Consider the following 20,139-nt stretch of genomic DNA (forward strand, 5'->3'; position numbering starts at 1 on the left):
ATGTTGCTACCTGCAATAAAAGTGGTGTCACTGTCATTCATCAAGCATTAGTATCATGTGTGATGTCTCATTATTTGGAAATCTAAATTATCCTACTTCAGAAATAGTTGTTTGTGAACTCTGTGCATCATGCACGTCCTTCTGCTGCCCGTGTGTCCGCCTGTTGTTGCACCTGTAACAGTGGTAACACATCATCAAAGTCACTCTCTGGCTCTATGGGGATGTCGTGCCATCCCTTCCGCATTGAAATGTTGTGCAGTATGGCACAGGTGGGTATGATTTTGCAGCATGTTTCTAGTTGGTACAACAGGGCCCCACCACTTTTGTGGAGGTAGCGGAAGCGGGTCTGCAGGATACCAAACAAATAGCTCACACTTCCAACACCATGGTGCCTAATGTATACATTGAGTGTACAAACCTCTTATTAAGTAGGAAACCATTGCCAAAAAAAACCTGTGCCAGTTGGTTGTGGATTCCTTTGTGGTGAAACATGAAGGATTCATGGGTGCTGTCCTGGAATCTGGCCACATGGTCTGTAATAATACAGGAGGTGTCACACATTACCTGCACATTAAAAGAGTGTGTGCTTGTCCTATTCCTGTAGATGTATTTCGTTGCTGAGGGGGCATAGAGCAATATGTCTGCCATTTACACATCCAATTACCTGGGGAACTGTGCTAACTTGTAGAACATGACTTTTGTTTGTTGCAATGATTGGGGGGTATTGGGGATAGTGATGTATTGAATGATCTTGCTCACCATGGGGGTCAAGGAACTATGGCCCCCCCTAGTAACTGTCCGACGCTAATAGGTGTAGGCAACACAATACCTGCATTTGTGGTGGTATTGCATTGCTTCAGAGTGTTGGGACCTTTAGCAGAGGTTGTAACTCTGCTATTAGTTCAAGTATTACCTGGCTACTTAATCTGTACCTATCAATAATTTTCTCCTCAGTCATTTCAAACAGGGTGACCCTCGCCCCAAATATCCACTCCTGACTCTGCCTCCTTCTCTGCCTCACCACCGAAATACCCATTCTCCTTGCCAAGACATGCAGAGTCGCCATTATGACAGAGCCTGGTGCATTTTGGGTGCCTTTTTATAGTTTGCACCTGGATACTACCTGATGCACTTCAGTGGTAATAGAATTTCCTAAAAGGCCAATTCGAATTTAGGAAATGTCCTGCACATGTGGTTAGGAACTCACAAATAGGAAAGCCCTATTTGTACTTTCCTATTTTACAAATTTAAAATTATGATTTCTACTGGGTAGAAATCGCAGTTTGCAATGCCACAGATCCCTTTTCTACATTTGAAAAGGGAGTTTTGCATTTCTTAACGGGCTGAAATTGAGATTCAGCCTGTTAAGAAAGGCAAACTCCTTTTGCACATATGGGCCATTATCAACAGCAAAGATCAAGCGAAAAAGGACAAAGAAAGAAGGACAAAATGAGACCTATAGATAATTAGAATTTTTGGATTTCAAAAGTGTATACTGGCATGGAGCTATTGCAATTGAAATGAACTTGCCACGACAAGTATGTATTTCACGCTTAAGATACCTAGGCCTCAGTTATGCCTCAACACCATCTTGTCTAAATGCATGCTGCATCATAATGTACATTCTCTGTTTATATTTCTGCTTGCCACTATGTGCACCAGATGTGAATTGTTTATTTCTAAATGACGCTGTTCTTGGAGAGCCTGTTAGAAATCCTTTTACACAATTTTTTATAGGATCTTCCGCTTGCAAGAGGTATTGCTTTCATTCATAATGGTTCACTGTTGTTTATGTACCTAGGGCCTGATTTATGAAAAGTTAGTGCCGCCTTTACGTCATTTTTTTACACAAAAGTGGCGTAAACGTACAAAATATAATTTACGTCATTTTTTTACACACAAGCGGCGCATAATTACAAAACGTAATTATATTTTGGAAGTTTGCGCCGCTTTTGTGTAAAAAAATGATATAAATGCGGCACTAACTTTTCATATATCATGCCAAAGTTTGTTCTAACACCCCCGGACAACACTCACCCCTCCTGTTGAATCAGCAATCATGAGATGGGTTAGTGCTAAAGTGATAGGGATATGTGACTTGTTAAATTGTGACTTGTTGAGTAATGATCATACCACACTGACTTTTCAGATTTTGTACTTTCTTATGCAAGTAAACTGTGTAAAAACCACTATATTTACAGGTGACTCCAAGGACTTTTCCTGACCCTTAGGGATGCTGCCTGATTTATTACTGATTTTGCTGCATATTTGAGATTTAGGGCCTAATTTAGATATTGGTGGAGGGGTTACTCAGTCACAACGATGCCTGATATCCCGTCTACCGAAATCTAAATCCAATTATATCCAATAAGATTTAGATTTTGGTGGATGGGATATCTGTCACCGTTGTGACAGAGTAACCCCTCCGCCAATATCTAAATCAGGCCCAAAGTCTATTTCTGATTTTGGCTATTATTCTGCATTGTTTCTGTTAACGATAACCTTCATGGCAATGGCTTTATGCATTTAAATGAGGATATTGCTGCATTTTCATTTTACTATTTCTGTATTGTATTTTCACATTTTTGTAATAATCCTTCAAAGATTTTAGGGTCGAGCGTGCAAGCGCTCTAGCCCCTGTTGTAATCTCTCTGTGGGCTTTTAACCATGCCAATGTCATGCCCATCAGTTTAGTTGGTTTTTAAAATTGCCTTGATTTCATTAGTGAAAGGCATGCATACGTGATGCCTTTTCCAGTGTTTAGCCCTTCTCGAGAGCACCGGTAAACTACTGAAAACATACGAGGCTTTGTGTTTTCTGCATGGCTTCTGGACTTCTTTTTCTTTTTATTTCCTATCTAGTGCAATCTCGCTGGACAGTAGTCGAGCGCTTTGCATGACATCGACCCTGTTGCATGGATAACTGCAATTTTGCCGATACGTTTGACTGCAAGCAAACTTCTGTTTCCTTTCGTGTCTCTCCTTCAGGCTTATGGTGGCCGTCAGCTCGCTTATGTGAAACTGTTTTACTTTTCATTTTCAGTTTATGTGGCAAGAAAAGTCCAGTTAGGAGTTTACAACGCTAATAGCTCTAACTCGAGCAAATGCGAGACCCATTGCACTGCAAATGCTTGTTTAACTTCTGTTCTAAAACTCACTTTTTGAGTCAGTCCTTTTCCTATTAACTGTATTTTGAAAGGTAATTTTGAAATTGTCCGTGGGACACATTGCCTGATGAACTGAGATCAACACCCTCCCCAATTCACCCAATATCTGGGCGCACCAGACTTTCTAGGAGTACAGCGCACCCACACATGGAAAGTACGAGGTAAGAAAAGCGTGAACAAATCACATGCACCAAACGTATAATCCGCATATGTGCAATAGGTGTATCTTTTCATTCTAAAGTTGAAACGATTCAACGAAAATACACTAAACAAATCAAAGGCATCAACTTAATGTTGGCAATACAAGTGTGGATTGGTGTGGTTCTATTAATCGTTTTTTCCTGTTTTATTTGTGTAGAAATTTGGGGGTTTGCTTTTTAACAGCATAGACAGGAGGTTTTTATGACCCCTTACTTCCCCTTGTGACTCCTCCTTGACGAACTAGCGACAACGAAAATACACTAAACAAATAAAAGGCATCAAATTAATGTTGGCAATACAAGTGTGGATTGGTGTGGTTCTATTAATCGTTTTTTCCTGTTTTATTTGTGTAGAAATTTGGGGGTTTGCTTTTTAACAGCATAGACAGGAGGTTTTTATGACCCCTTACTTCCCCTTGTGACTCCTCCTTGACGAACTAGCGACAAACTGGGTAATATGAAAGTCAGTGTGCTGTGTGGCCGTTTCCCAAAGTTTGGTACACAGTGGTAAAATGGGAGAGAAGTTATGGGTGATGAAAAACATGTCTTTTCCTAGAGAGTGTTGTGTTAACCTTCATTACAGAGGGGCGATTAGTATTATCCATTTCAAAATAATTGAAAGGTTTAATAATTTTTCCATTCAATTAAATGTTTAAGACAGCAGCATTTGACATTTCAAATTCAAAGGACTCGAAGCTGGAATTTGTATTTCTTCACGCTTGACATTTTAAAGAGAACATTCCCATGCTGCAGACGCTGTTGTTTATCTGAACGAGGCATGACCTTCACATGTTAATGCCATGCCTAGAAGGAACAAGCCCTGCAGTTATAGTTATTTAAGTATGCAATTTTTTTTAGAGAACCAGCTGTGAGTCCAATCACCTGCAGGTTACGGAAAGGCCTCGTCTGGTTCCCGCCCTTCCTTCCCAACCGAGTCAATGACACTTGGTTCTAAGATTGTATTTTTTCAACATAGAATAGGAAACTATTTAGGAGAACAAACACAAACCATAAAAACAGGTTCATGAAACAATTCTGATATGTTCTTAAATATACTCAAAATGACCCACTTATACTAAAAAAGGATACAACTAACCGCAGTATTTACACGATGAGCAGCTTAAAATCACGCGGTCATTGGCTGAACAGCACTCAGATCTGGCTCCACGGTACCATTCTATCTATGCACATATATACGAAATTACCTGCGTCATTAGGGGATGATCGCAGGCCACCACCCAGTCCTGGACCGCCCCCCTTAAATCTACCGGATTGAGGGGTCCCAGCCCTAGCAGTGAGATTAGGGGCACCCCGTGCCCTACACAGCTACAGCTGAATATCACTTGTATGACAGCACCCCTGAGGAGAAAAATCAAGCAGAATGAAAATGTACAGTGACAACGACAGTGCCATCCCAAGGTCATTACAGTCAAACATTTTAGTGAAAAGTAATGAGGTATGTGACGACTGGGATCCTAGCGCACCAGGTTAGTCAGGGGTTACTGGGCTCCAATTGCTGGAGTTGTTCCCCCTTCGTGTCCTGAGGCCACAGTACTAGTAGTGGACCCAAAATTGGATAACCACGTGTCTCTCAGGGTAGCGAGACAGAGCAGTCCAAGGCTTACTCAAGGACGTGAGATGGGTTAGACATTCAGAATATAGTTTACACCATAACACCAGATTGTAAGAGTAATCAGTCACAGACACTCAGTCTCAAATTCAAACCCTCTTTCTCGGTCTGTAAGGAGAATGGCAATCCAACCCTTGGATTCACCTCCTGGATCTCCGCTTTCTCGGCGACCCATTGTAGATGCCTTGTGTCCAACACCTTTCCCAAGTTAGTTTAGATTGGAGTGGAAATAGTAAATGTCACCCTTTCAGTTTCCAAGACTTTACCCACATTTAGTATAATAAAAAGGTGTCCCACACATTTTTAAAATGGCATATTTTGACAATGTAACTTTATTGCACAGTTTTACATTTTGATATAATTGTAATTAAAAATAAAAGCAATTATAAAGTAAATTAGATTTTATAAATATTTGTGCAATGTACATTTTCAAATTATATTTTGCATTAATTACAACTCTAAAACATTTGTCCCTTTTTTAAATACAGTTTTTCAACATATTCTTTATTAATATATATGAAATAATGGTCAATATTTTATACTAATATTTAATTCATACTTTACATTTATTTTAATTTGTTCACAACATTGTTTGACATGTTTAACATTTTTAATGATTTTTTACATTTTTTACATTTATTAAACATTTTTACTATACTTCCCATTGATTTCTATGGGGAGATAGTCTTTTTTTAGTTTCATTTATTGGGCATTTTCTCTACCACTACCCTCTATTTTGTAGTCTATTGGTGTTATTTTGGGTCTATTTTCCAGGAATTAAGTTGAGGTTAGGTGGTACTGTTCAACTGGAACAGGTAAGCCCTTTCCCTCCAATGCAACAGTGGCAGCTTAACCTCCACACCTGAGTTGGCGGATTGGGAAGGATAAAAGGACAAAGCTCAACTTTTTATGCTTTCCACATTTCTTGCCACCATGAACCCCGGTCATACCAGTCCTGGTGTTACTCCTGGGCTAGGGCCAAGATGGAAATCCAACTGTCATCGCCGGAACGAAAGTTAATTCACGGTCATATGTGTTATCCTCATAATTTGTTGCTTCACGGTAGCACTGGACTTGTGCATTTGTAAATATTTTTGGCAAACAACACCATAATGATGCACAATGCTTATGTGTGTAATGTTGTATTTAGAAAATGTGTCAGAACAGACCTCAAAATATAAGTAGCACCCACCAATCTGGTAGGGACTGCCTTCATGGCAATGGACACTTACACAAAAAGTCACTGCAATCACAAAGAGGAATGTGTCCGCACAGGTTTGTGCAATAATCCCCCAATAAAATCAAAAGCATTGACTGAAACAGTATACCTAACAGGAACCAAATAATCACATGATAATGTAGCAATTCCACTACAACATGCTACAAGTGAGTGTACACAGAATGTACTACCAATCTTACCTCTAAACTGCAAATATGGTAGAGATGTTCGAAGGTCACATGTCCCATTGGTGTGTGCAATATATCACAAACATTAGATGTCACTTAACCGTGAAGTGCCTGGTTCCCTGTGTAATGCATATGTATCATTGATACATAGGGCCATATTACGAGTTTGGCGGTCCCGGGACCGCCATGTTGTCGGTCTGACCATCATCGGTCTGGCAAATGTGACTGCAGTATTACGAGTTAGGCGGTCGTACCAATAGAAGACCGCCAGCGGTCCACCGGCACTGACAGGCAGCACATACCGCCACGGTGCAGATGAAGCACAAACAGCCCGGTGAAGACAGTGTTTCTGCCGGACACATTACGAGGTCTAACCACCATGTATCAGAAGGCAGATACGGACAGTATGAAGGGAGATACTCACCTGCAGGCAGCTTTACACGTCCAGAGCCGCCATGGAGCCCTTCACAAACGTCATGCCTTTGCTGCTGATCACTGGAAGACATCAAAACCAACGTTGTTGTGTTGTGTAGTCATTTTAGTTATAGCTCCATGCATGTTATTTTAGCATACTAGGCCTGCCGCTGTGCACTTTAACCTAGATATATTTTAATCAGCTTCATTTTATTATTCTTACAATAGCCACTTTTGCGGTCTTGTTTTATTTTTCTTTATCTGGCTGTATTTGCCTAGGCCAGCACTACGTTCTCAAACAAGACATTCTTGCTCACTCTGTGCTTGTTTCGAGGCTGTAGTAAGATAGGTTGCCGGTGAATGTGGTACAAGTTTTGTCTCTGACATTCATAGAAAAACACACATCCTTACGTAGGGACGTTTTCTCAGAACCTCAGCTGTTTTATCATAAAAACACTTCCCTGCCCCTTACACGTTAGAAGGAGATTCCAGCCAGAGAACCACGACTGTATGCTGATTGCTTAACGCTTTGCTACAGTTATGCCTTTGCTCAGGTATGCGGGATGATGTCTTCCAGGGGAACCTAAAGGGCAGAATTAGAGCTTAACACGCTGTGCTCTATAAATAGCCTAGGTAGGAATTAGTCTATTGACTCTAGTGACAATACGGTAGCGTTATTTTTATGCTTTACTCTCCTTGTCACGATTTTAATCTTGTCATGCTGTATCATCCTGGTTATTGCAGCACATGCTTTGCTATCTAAGATGCAGTCGCTTCATTAAAATCTTAATAAAATATATACTGGCCTCTGTTTGTCATTGTGAATGTGAGACTAATGTAACTGAGAGAAATGGATGAAGATCTGAGTGACCACGGTTTCCCTGAGAAATCAATTATGTAATGCGCTCGGCTGCGCAATCCTCCCTGCCCTTGGGTAGAGATGAGGCACTGCTAGTTGGCCAGAGCAAAATCCAGATTGGGCAACAGGTGTCATCGTAGTGGGTCAGACTCAGTCTCCCACACACCGCAGGTGATTCTGCCGCTCATACTCCAGTAGTCTCATTAGAATAATGAGAACCTACGCAACAGTTGTGGACACCAACAACTGTAAGTACACACACCTACCTGCATCACCAACCGTAAAAGAGAGCTATGAGCGCTGGGGAACACATCATGGAGGGCCATGCCACGGGCAGCAGATACACATCTCAAACAACACACACTCGCAGACATACATCAACACGGACTCGGACACAGTCACAATACGCACACTTTGGCCAGCACACTCACACTGCACTGCAACACTACATAAATAGACATCGCAGCACAGCTCAGGCACAGGGACAGTGAAGGCTATACAACATTGTCACATACATCAACAACATGCCTACAGCACATATACAAATACAACTCACATACTCACATTCACCACTCACTAGGGACTGTCCTCACATACAACACATATGTAGCGATGTGGCATTGAACACAAACAACACAACCAGTAAACAACCCTGCAATGGACATCACACACATCGCAGCACAATGGAAGCACAATGCCATGCACAAACCACAGAGAAACAAAAAGACCAAGAACAACATGACAACTATACCTACACAATTGGGATGGGGCCATCTGGATCACCCAGGGAAGGAGACTGCACTGGGATATATAACACCATGATAGGCCCCCAAACAACATGTCCACAGGAAATGGCCCTACAGGAGTCTCAGGGACAAACAATACTAAAACCAATAGTCATGCACATCTGCACAATGGGGAAGGGCAAGTCAAAAAAGCACATACAACTCCCACTGCATGGGACATACCTATACAGGAACTGACTGCAAGGAACACACACCAAAATGGACACATGCACAGGCAAATGTAAGCACAGCTAGCACAATTTAACACAATCCATGTCTGTACAAGCAAAACCCAAGATGACACACATCACATGTATACATAAGCCATATCAGGGGGACAGGTCCAACACAATATCTGCACACATTGAACAACACAAAAAGGAATACTTCCCATATGCCATGACACCACCAGTGCTTTTACACACGCATAACTATACACACAACATATAGCCTTCTATTGGGGGACAACAGAACTGCACACAAACTCACATACTGTTAACAACAGCACATGGTGCAGCAAGCAGACCCAAACACACACAACTGGAGGCACACAATCAAAATCACTCAGGAACAAGATCAAGGTACAAAACGAATTGAAGGACAAAGGTGTACCCAAAAAACCAACAACTACTTGGGTTTATTATGAAAAAATGAATTTGAATAAAGGCCATTGGCCAGTCCATTTTATGGTCCATAATATCACAGTATTGTGCCAATAGCACTTGACTCCTACCGACCAGGGAATCTCCACAGGCAGGGGCATCAGGAGGTCAGGCAGGGACTTCATGGATTATCCAGGGGTAGTGGTGAGGAGTTAGAGGGGTTAGAGATCTGATTTGGGAGGGGGAGGTTTGGGCTTGGGAGGGGTGATCTTCTTGGGTGGGGTGGGCTTCTTCTTGGGACAGGTGGGATTCTTCTTCAGGGACAAGGTATGGGTACTTGTTGGGGGACAGGGGGGGCCTTGGTGGTAGACGGGATATCCTGGGAGCTGGTTGGGGTCTTTCTGGGTCTGGGATTGTGGGTGAGGAGAACAGGGCAAAGGTTAAGGTAAAAAAAAAATGTTTTTGGGACACACAAGGCATGGTCATCAAAAGGGGGTCAGGATTTGGAGGCTGAGGGAGTAGTTGTCTGATGTGTAGGTGTGGATGTCATGGGTGCATGCTTATGGGAGGTATGCTTGTGTGTGGGGGTGTCTGTTGGGTAGGTGAGTGAGGGCGTTTATGTGTCTTTGGCTTATGGGGGGTGGAGGTGCTGGGGGATTCTGTGGTGGGTGTCTGTTGGTGTGGTGAGTGCAGGTATGGTGGATGTGGTAGATGCATGTGTGTTGGTAGTTGTGGTTTCTGCAGGTCGGTTGTGGTGTTGTCTGCAGGTAGGATAGGTGTGATGGAGGTGTCAGTGACTGTTGTGGTGGTGCCTGTGGGTATGGTTGATGTTGTGTGTGAGATGTGGGGTGCCAGGGGAAGTAGTGAGTGTTGCTATGTCTGTGGGTGGATGATATTTGTGTGCGTGTCAGTGTGTCTTGTTGTGCTTGTGTTTGGGTGCACTCCATTTGTCTGCAGATCTGTATATGTGCTGTGGGTAGGTAGGTGAAGGGGGATTTGGACTGGGAAGAGGGAGGTGGAGGGGACAGAAGGTGGAGGGTGACTGGCTGCCGGCAGTGTGGAGGCCAGAGCCTGAAAAGATCTCTGTAGGACAGTCTGCGGCGAAGGAGATGCCTACCCTCTTGGGTGAGTGGGCATGGCCATCTGGATGGGGAGCAAGAGGGAGGGCGGTGATAGAATGGGCCTGGCGAACAAGTATGGTACTGCAGGATGCCCTGATGGGTCTGCCACCAGTAGTGAGTGGCCACTGGAGGAGTAATCCAAGGATAATGACAATGTCCCGTTCTCCCCCCTGGTGCCCCTTTGCCCTCCGGCCACTGGGTTCCTATGTGTTGGTGGTGTCTTGACCTCAGGTCCCGTAGCCAGATGCTTCCCCACTTGGATCGGGGCCGTCTCCTTCGCTGGCCTGTGCTGATGCTGCAAACAGAAAGAGAAATAGGAACATAACATGTCCATTATAACACTTCAATCAGAACTCTGATTGACATGCAATACCAATATGTCAGGTAGGCCCCAGCAAAAACTTACATCTAAGTGTCACATACATGTGTCAAAACATATGCATGAACGCCATCTCCATTCACTAAAGGGGACCCCAGGAAAATCAGGATCTGAGACAACTACAATTGCATGGCTGAAGTCTTGCAATTACAGTAACGATACAACAACTAGGAGACCTCTCCATTCTCAAAGCTGTGCCACATGCAGCAGACCTAATTTAACTTTTAGCAAATAACAGTATCCCATTGTAAAGTCCATTCCCACATTACACACACAAAGTCTTGCACACATCTATTTGGCACATACGTAATGTACCAACATTTACAATTGATGCCAGGGAATCCTGCTATGTTGATCACAAAAGTGAAAAATCATGGAGTAGGTGACATGAAAATGCCCATGTCACATTAGAAACATTTCAACAGTGTACACTTCAACAAGTGACACCTGTCCCAATAGAGTCAAGGAGGTGGTACCCATGTTACTGAGATAGGCCTCACGTGTTCCATTGAAAGCAACACTTTTGACATCAAATTCAATATGTCAAGGAGAGATGTCTCCAGAGTACACAAAACAATGAATCAGTAAGCCCCAGGATAGTCAACATTACTGTCTGACACCAATTACAATCACATAACTGAGTGTTTCTGTAGTAACCATCTGTCCTTTACTTGTTGGAGGGACACAGAACTTGCAAGGACTTATAGAAGGACCTCAACTTGTTGTCTAATGAGAAGCAACATCACTATCCACACCTTGGACATGCCAACCCTGGTGCCTGGGGATGATTGCCTGTAGCCAATCACATGTGATGTCAACATGACGCATGCCAACTGTCAGGCTGCAAACCTTAACCATTACACATGTGCAGTGCACTTTTACACATGAATCCACATCAAGGGCACATATAAACACAGAGGGGCTCCACAATCTGGGCCTAACTGTCATGTCCCTCATTGCTACTGCAGTTCTACATACCAAATAACATGCAATAACGCATGAAGGTGTCTGTCAGGCAATAAACAATGGTGACACAATCCTATCTGTGGCACAACATGAAATGTGCAACCATTGTAACTGTAATATTCCACAAACACTTTTCCATGAACATATATGTGAGGGTATACAGACATCACCCCATCAACATGGGTAGAACATGCATGAAATTGCAGATTATGAAAGTTTCCTAAAGAGAAAAGGAAACATGCTGACACGTAGGCACAAGGAATGTTGGCAACAGTCATGATTCATGTCAATGGAAATTCCTCACTTACAAAGGTAAAGTAGATTGTTACATCTGCAACAATTAGCCATGTAAGCCATGTCACATGTATGATGGACACCTACACATCACAGACTGCAGTGAGGCACAGCACCCATCATATACTGAAGATAACTAGCTTCCGGTTGGCAGATGTCTACATACACCTATACCCAGACACATGGCAGAGGACAGTCATCCATAACCTACTTACCTTTGACCTGGAACATTTAGGGGTAGTGATCTGTAGGTTGGAAATTACACCCACTACAACAACAAACAGTACATGAATGATCACTGTTCACAGCCATTTGTGGTCCCTGCAATTGGTTTGAGGATCTCCCCCCAGTTTTGTACTAGGTCTCAGGTCCAAAAGGCAAGGCACACCAGTATGATACACATTACATGTCAACACAATTTCCCATCTACTGTGTGACACATTGCTCATCTCTGGTGGAGCAGTCAGTACTTCACTCAATCACCTGGCAATGGGACAGGCAGGAATTTGCTGTGTACTCACCCCTTATGGCTGGTGTGCTGCCCTCAAACGCCCATCAAGCTCCACATTGACCCCTGCCAGAATGCGGGCCATTAGGGGGATTATTGTCCAATGGGCACCCCACCCACATTGGGAGGACAGCCTCACTTGGGCTTCCACAATCTTCTGGGCCCAGTGCCTCAGGGCCTTCCACCTCTTGCCACAGTGGGCGCTCCGCCAGCTGTAGACTCCCAGAGTCCGCACCTTCTTAGTGATTGCTCTCCAAATCCCTTTCTTCTGATGGGTGTTGACCTGCATGGATGCAAAACACAAGAGAAGAAATTATGTCCAGAAGTCTCATCCTAAGTGGCTGAGTCACATATATGTCAGTACATAAAGCTAAGAACATTCTTCTTTTGCCCAAACTGCCCAAGTGTGGCACATAATAGCCATTGAGTACAGGGACATGACTACAAACACTTCCCAATCTGCTGACCAACCCACCACCCTATTCAGGCCCTCCAATGACAAGACAAGTCAACTGACATCTAGTGGGACATGCTTTAGCAACCTGCCTGACATCTGAGGAACTATGGTACACATCACACCTCTGGGACTCCTGAAAGGTAGACTCCTTAGGCATAAATGCATTAAAACACTCATACTCTGTGAGATTGATTCTCTGCATGCAGTTCCTACAGGCTACTGCCAGAGTACAAACACAAACACTACACATGGGTAACGATGATGGGACTGGCATGGTGGGTACAGTAAGTGAATACCCAGTCCATGTGTGGACATGTGGACTTACTTACAAATGCACATTCATGCCACCTCAGGGGGTGAGGATTTGTGGCATGTACTTGTGCCACAGAACATGCTTTTGGACATATGTGTCCATACTACAGAGGTGGCATCCAACAAACGAAGGCATGAATTATACATTTGCCGACATGTGACCAAACTACTGAATCACTTATCATGGCTTCCCAGGAATCAACACTCTGCACTGTAGGACTATCATTTATGAAATAAGCCTGCCTGCACAGGATTAATTTGACCTGTCTGAAGGTGACAACAGGGCTGTGTGAGTAAGGGACCTGTCATGAGACAGATATACCCATTGACATTGATGCCAAGTGCAGGTTGGTCACAGATCATCAACTCTCCCCTAAAACATTTTCATACTCATATTGGGTCTCAATAAGCTGCAAAATAACACATAGCCTAGATTTCTCCACAAGGCAGGATCAACTGGAATACAGGGGTTGGGCTCAGTGCCATTGTTGCATAGCAAAAGTGAATCCACACCAGCCTAGACTTGGACTCATCCTGGGAGATACATTTGACAGTCCCAGGTCTCTGCAGGTTGTTCAGACAGAACCTACATGAAACTCAGTTCCCATCACTTCCATGCATGACAGTACATTATGTTGCCAACAGCAATTTGGCATGTGGTGTGTATGTGGCAAGCTGAAGGCCACGGTGAGTGAGGATATGCCTTCAAGACAGCATTTTAGCAAGGCCAGATGTGTTTTGAAATTTCAGTGACTAAGTACACACAGCTCAATTTACACACATCTCACACATACAGCAGGCATACACAGCTCATGCTGTCATTCAAATACATGTTGTCTCACATTGACAACAACCAAGTTTTAAGAGATGTTTGGGGATGGCTGTGATGTCATCTCACCCACTTTTGGGCATCAAACATAAGGTAGATCAGGGTACATTCGGAACACACCAAACAATAGGACTCAACATCTGGCACGAAACACTGATGCATGCACAGTGACTCTTCCATTGATGCCATGCTGACTGCGCCTCCATGGCCTTGACTTCACATTCTGGCACACATGGGCACAATCTAGCCTGTGAGGACAGAATATATAGTGAAGTATAGAAAACTAAATGTGGACATTAGGCACTTAACTGCTCCTCTGGTGAACCATAGAGCTGTCCATTTAGGGATAGGACGTCTGTGACCAGCCTCTCCAGCTCCTCTGGGGGGAAGGCAGGGGCTCTATCACCTGCTGGATGTGGCATGATTGCTCCCAGAGGTGGTACACAGCAGCTCAGGTAGTGGAGGTCTTGCTAGCAGTGTCAGGAGTCAAGTGAGGGATTTTGCAGAACACGGTATTCACGCCGGCCACATACGCGTCAGACACTCCCGGCAAACACAGCCATTGGTTCTCGACGGCCACTGGTAACAACGTTGGCCTATGGCTGTGTCCACCACCATTGCAACCACCTACCACCATGACGGTTGCAGACGGTTCCTAATGTCCAGTGGAGTAGGTCAGGCAGCTGCCATATTAGAGGCCTAAAGTGCATTATATACCTCCGAAAGATGTGTCACAACTTGTCTGTCCTGTCATGTAGCTCCAACTGATCAGACACCATTTTTAAACATTTTTAGGCACATATGGCAATTTGTTTTGGGACACCGTCCCCCCAACAAAGATCATTTTAAAGATTGCGACATGAAGTCACAGTCCAAGTGGTAAGTTTCATGCACAAATTATTGATTACCAGAAATATTACGTGTACACATGTGTTGCAAAGCGAAGGGGCTAACATGTTTCTTCTGTGTGATTTACAGTGATGTGCAGTGTGTATCATGTCCTCAACTTACGACATGCCTTGTCACAGTTTGCCATTGACATGCATCATGCATGTTGCAAGGGACACATTGAATGATGGCTAAAATCATTTCTTGTCATACAAAGGGATCCATGGAGTGGGAGGATGCGTCAACCTCCTGTATATCGTCCACTGTCTGACATTCAGATAATGGAAGAATGCCTCATCATCCAGATCTACCGTCTGAATCAGCAAACAATCATGGATCTATGACGCCAGTTGGAGCCAGATCTGATGCCTGCCATTCATCATCCAACAATCATCCCACCCATTGCACACGTTATGACAGTGTTGCACTTCCCAGCCACAGGGTACTTCCAAAATACAGTGGCCCTATCTGCTGGGATGCCTGAGCTCAGGTTCAGTCTGGTTTGTAAGGATGTACTCACAGCAGTGTTGAAACACCTGTACAGCTACATCCGGTTTCCTCAACATGAGGATTTCGACCATGTGAAGGCAGACTTTTATGGTTTGGCACACATCTCACATGTGGTGGGAGCCATTGATGGTACACATGTTGTCTTGGTTCCACCGCATGGGAATGAACTCATGTACCATAACGGAAAGAGCTTCCATTCCATCAATGTCCAAGTTGTTTGTTTGGTGGACCTCTACATTTCACAGGTCTGTGCCCATTATCTGGGTTCAGACTATGATGCCTTCATTAAGCTGAACAGTGCGATTCCACAGCTGATGTCACAACTGTACCCAGAGAGGGCCTGGCTGGTTGGTAAGTCACATATGTTTTGTTTGTTTGTGTGCAATGTCTGCTGCAAAAATTGCAATGAGAGGGACTCACAGTTGCACATTTCTCCCATTTCTTAATAGGGTATTCTGCATGTCCAAACCATCCATGGTTGTTGATGCCGGTGAGGAACCCAACTATGCCAAGAAAAGTCACTTCAACGATGTCCATGGAAGAGCGGACTTTTGGACTCCTGAAGGCCAGAGTTAGGTGTCTTGACAAGACAGGTAGAGCCCTCCTCTACTCACCCGAAAACGTTTGTAAGATCATTGTGGCCTGCCGCATGTTACACAACATTGCTCTGTGGAGGGATATCCTTTACATTCCAGATGAGGGGAAGCTAGCAGTGTGTCAACACCATGGCTGCGCGCACGCTCTAGGGCCCGCCTGATGCCAGAATCCGTGCATTAATGTTTTCACCACACAGTCTTAGTCCAGAAACTGTTATTTGCAGAATCTAGTAGCTGCTACAGCGCGCTATACGTGCATTATCTTTATTTCATGGCATTGGTCCCAGTATCTTTATTACAGCCGTCTTGGGTGGGGCACTTTGGGTGTGGCACATGGAGTGGGGCATAAGTCTATTTAAGTTGTCCCGCCCAGTTCTCACTGCTCACTATTCTGAGGATCTCGTGAGGACTGGAGCTTTTCTGTTTGAAGTCGGGTGTTTCCATGTTCCTGCTTGTTCACTTGGGATTTCCCCGTGTTGAGGCATTTGAAGCAGCGAGTTGCAGACATTCAGGGCGGTAAGACGGATGGTGGTTTCTAGCTTCCATTATCCGTTTTCTTATTTGATAAAACTGTTTAAAGGTTGATATTCTTTTTTTGGGAGAAAGTAGTAATCTTTGGCAATCAGCTGTAAATATTTAAATTGATAACAAACTAAGCGAATGTTTTGCTGTTACAGCGTTACCACTTTCTCGCGGTCACTTTTCAACTTCAGCTGCTTACTTGTGGAGTCTCGGTAGTGACAGAGATACATTGTATAAGCGCGGTTATTCAGAAGAGGTTTAAATGGTTATGGATAAATGCTAAGGCAATAATTTGAACTCAAGGGAATATTTGATTATGGTTAATGTAAAATACAGACACAACTGAAATTGTGTATCTTGGAAAGTTTTTGAAATGTGAAGTAACATTTCTTTGAGTGAATACCGTGTTTACCTTTCATTTCTTTGAAACTTATGAAAGGCGCTATGATTTACTATTGTTCCAAGCCTCTGCTGGATATATAGTTGACAGATTCCGAAGAGTTCTGTGATTGATATTTCTTTGTAGTATCTGTGATTCTTGTTTCTGCAGGTCTCCTTCCCAGCTGTACCCTTCCTTAACTCCCTACCCCCCACTTGGCCACTCCAAGACTCTGCGCTATTAAGGCTTGCAGAGTTGGAGCTGCCAGGAGGTGGGCCTATTGACAACAACGCGTGTACCCTGAGAATTTGGTCTCGCTGACACAGTGCCACTGGGTGAGAGTCCTGAAATTCCAAGTGAGGATGACAGTGATGAAGAGGCTGGTGAAGGCTTGCGGGCAGATCTCATCAATCACTACTTTACTTGTAAGTAAGTAATGTTATGTGATTACTGTGGCTGTCTGAGGAACAGGCATTGTCAGGATATGTTGAGAAGGGTTTGTTCCTAAAAGACAAAGGATCTTATGCTCTGCAGTGTACAGCCAAGGTTTGCTTGCTGATTCAGACTTGAACATTTCACTAGCTTGATTATCTGCTTTGTTTGTCAGTCTCATTGCAATGTAAGTTGATCTACTGATGTTTGGTATGAGGTTTTGGACTTAGATATCAACTTTACTGCCTAAACTCCTTGTATTGTTTCTTTACCAGGTACCTTCACCATGCCATCCTCATGTGGGCATTTCAGAGTTGAGACATTGGCAGGTATCTGTTACTGTTCTGACATGTGAACTGGACATGGACTGATCCAGGTAATTTTGGTCACAGATTTAAGGTGTGGGTGGAAGCAATTCTGAACTGCAGAATACACTGGTTTGATATAGTGTACTGGTCAAATTGTCTCATGTGTGTGATCATATGGCCTTGAAATGTGTTCTCATCAAGTGCAATCCATGCATTGTGATGTGCCACAGCACTGACATAGGTTTGTATCACACCACCAGATGCTTGGTCATTGTAATGGTATGGACATATGATCAGCGATTGTTGTACTGCCATCTGTCTGTGCCATGGTGTATGTTATGTAGGCCGACCAGGTTTTGGTATGTGATAAAGCTCAAACTAGTGACAACATCCACCAGTCTGTTAGCCTATTCTATGGGACTGGGTCTGACAAAGCCTTTCTTCTGTGGTCTGGGGTATGGTACCTTGGGATATCTAGCCTGACTCAATACGGTTCAGCCATTCTTGGATACAGCATTCCAGACGTTTCAACAGCCTATGTGCTGTACAGTGCAATAAAAGTTTGGTGTGACCAGACACTTGTATCATTGAGTTGCAAGTAATCCTCAGCATGACACTACCTGAGACATATCCATCCTTCCACTTCCATCATGTGTCTTCCCCATGTGCATCACATGTGCTTACATTTCTACATTTCAAAATGTGGAAAAGAAGGTAGCAGGCAATGTTTTAGTGATAGGTGAGTTTATTGCCTTAGGTCCTGGAAATAATTGGGTGATGCAACAGGAAAGTAAAGTGGAGGAATCAGTCATGATAGATGAAATCATATTAGTAGATGCCACAAAATGTAAAGTTCAAAGTCCAGTGTCCTACTACCATAGGAAATGGAAGGTGGTCAAAAAACAGTCAACAGAGTAAATATGTGCCCAGAAAGGATTTCCTTCAGGAAGAGGTCACTTGCTGGCAGTGGATTGTGTCTTGCCATCAGCACCTCCTTGATACTTGGGTGGATATACCCGCTTGTGGGTGGGGGGGTACTGCTGCTACAGAGGCAGAGGTGTCTGAGGCGGATCCTTCCCCTGACAGGAACTCCCTTCCAGTGGCTGCAACAGATGTTGACCGGACTGGTGTTGTTTGTGCTGTTGCTCACGGTCCCTGATCAGGGTACTGCTGATCTCCCTGAACACCCCTGAAAGGGAGGTCAGGATTGTGTTGGTGGCCTCCCACTTTTCCAGAGACTCGCAATGGAAGTCCCTCTGCAGTTGCTTGATCTCCCTGAGTTCTGCAAGTACCTGGCCCATCACACCTTGGGATTCTTGATAGGCTTCCAAGACTTGGTTGATGGTGTCCTGGCCCGGACCATCCCTAGTAGCCTCATGCCACCGGCCCACAACATACTTCCAAGCACCCTACCCCCATGTGCCTGAGCCCTTGGCATAGCTTGCCTCCTACCGTTGGTTCCAGGACCATCATTGTCGGAGTGTGTTGCTGTGACTCAGGATCCTGGACTGGGGTGTAGGAGATGGTTGTTCCAGACCTTGGGACACAGGTTGGGGATGAATGGCTGCCTGCAATGTTGATGCAGCCGGGCTGGGAGGACTCGATATGGTCACGGTGAGGATCACTGGTGTCATCTGACTAGGTTGCCCAGATGTGCCAGAACCGTCCTCAACGTCCAAACGTCCAGGAGTGTTGTCCTCACTGAGGGCTTCCTCCAAGGGGCAGTGGCAGTCTCTTGAGTGGTCTCCTTTTTCCCAGTAGCAGCGAGGCCTGTTGATGTGAGAGATACAATGTTACATTGTGACATCTACCTCCAACAGTTTAAAGTGACAATTAGCAAAGGCAGTGTACACACTGAATTTGCAGGTTTACATTATGTAACAGGTACAAATGATATCAATTGTACTGACCTGGAATTTGAGTAACATACCAATTCCTTTTCCGTAAACCAGCTGCAGAATGTATGAGTTTGTTGGCACTTGGGATGATGGTCATAGACTTACATCTTGCCAGCAGTGCAGGCAAAACAGTGTCTGGACAGACTGGGGTTTTAATCATTTTTTGGCCTAGTAGACTGTTATGCAGGCAAACCCAAGAGTTTGCTGTGTATGTGATTGTTGTCATCATATGGTCAGTGCATTGTGAATGTGTCTGCTGTCAATACCATTCAGGTGATGCATCATGAGGCCTTTGATTTGTACAATATTTTGCTGCACACAGGTTGAGCTGTCTTTCCTGTCCACAATATTTTCATCTTGCCTTAGCTGCTCAAGATGGATCTAGGTGGTTAGCCACCTCACTGAGTGTACCATGATCCATATCTTGGTCCCTCCCAGGTGGGGAACGAGCACACAGACAGATCTGGAATGTCATATGGACACTGGCCTGGTGATTGGAGTTGCAGGGACTGGCCCTCCTGGGATCGACTGTCATGTTACTCCAGGTAATACACACAATATACATAGGTCATCCGCTCAGGTGAGTACACTTAAATTGGAAGTTAACGAAGAATGATTTTTGGACAGAGGCACAGTGAGCTTGTGTTTGGATTTAAGGAGACAGAGCCTTCTAGCCT

Source organism: Pleurodeles waltl, chromosome 7 (genome assembly GCF_031143425.1).
Source record: "Pleurodeles waltl isolate 20211129_DDA chromosome 7, aPleWal1.hap1.20221129, whole genome shotgun sequence".
Taxonomy (NCBI): domain Eukaryota; kingdom Metazoa; phylum Chordata; class Amphibia; order Caudata; family Salamandridae; genus Pleurodeles; species Pleurodeles waltl.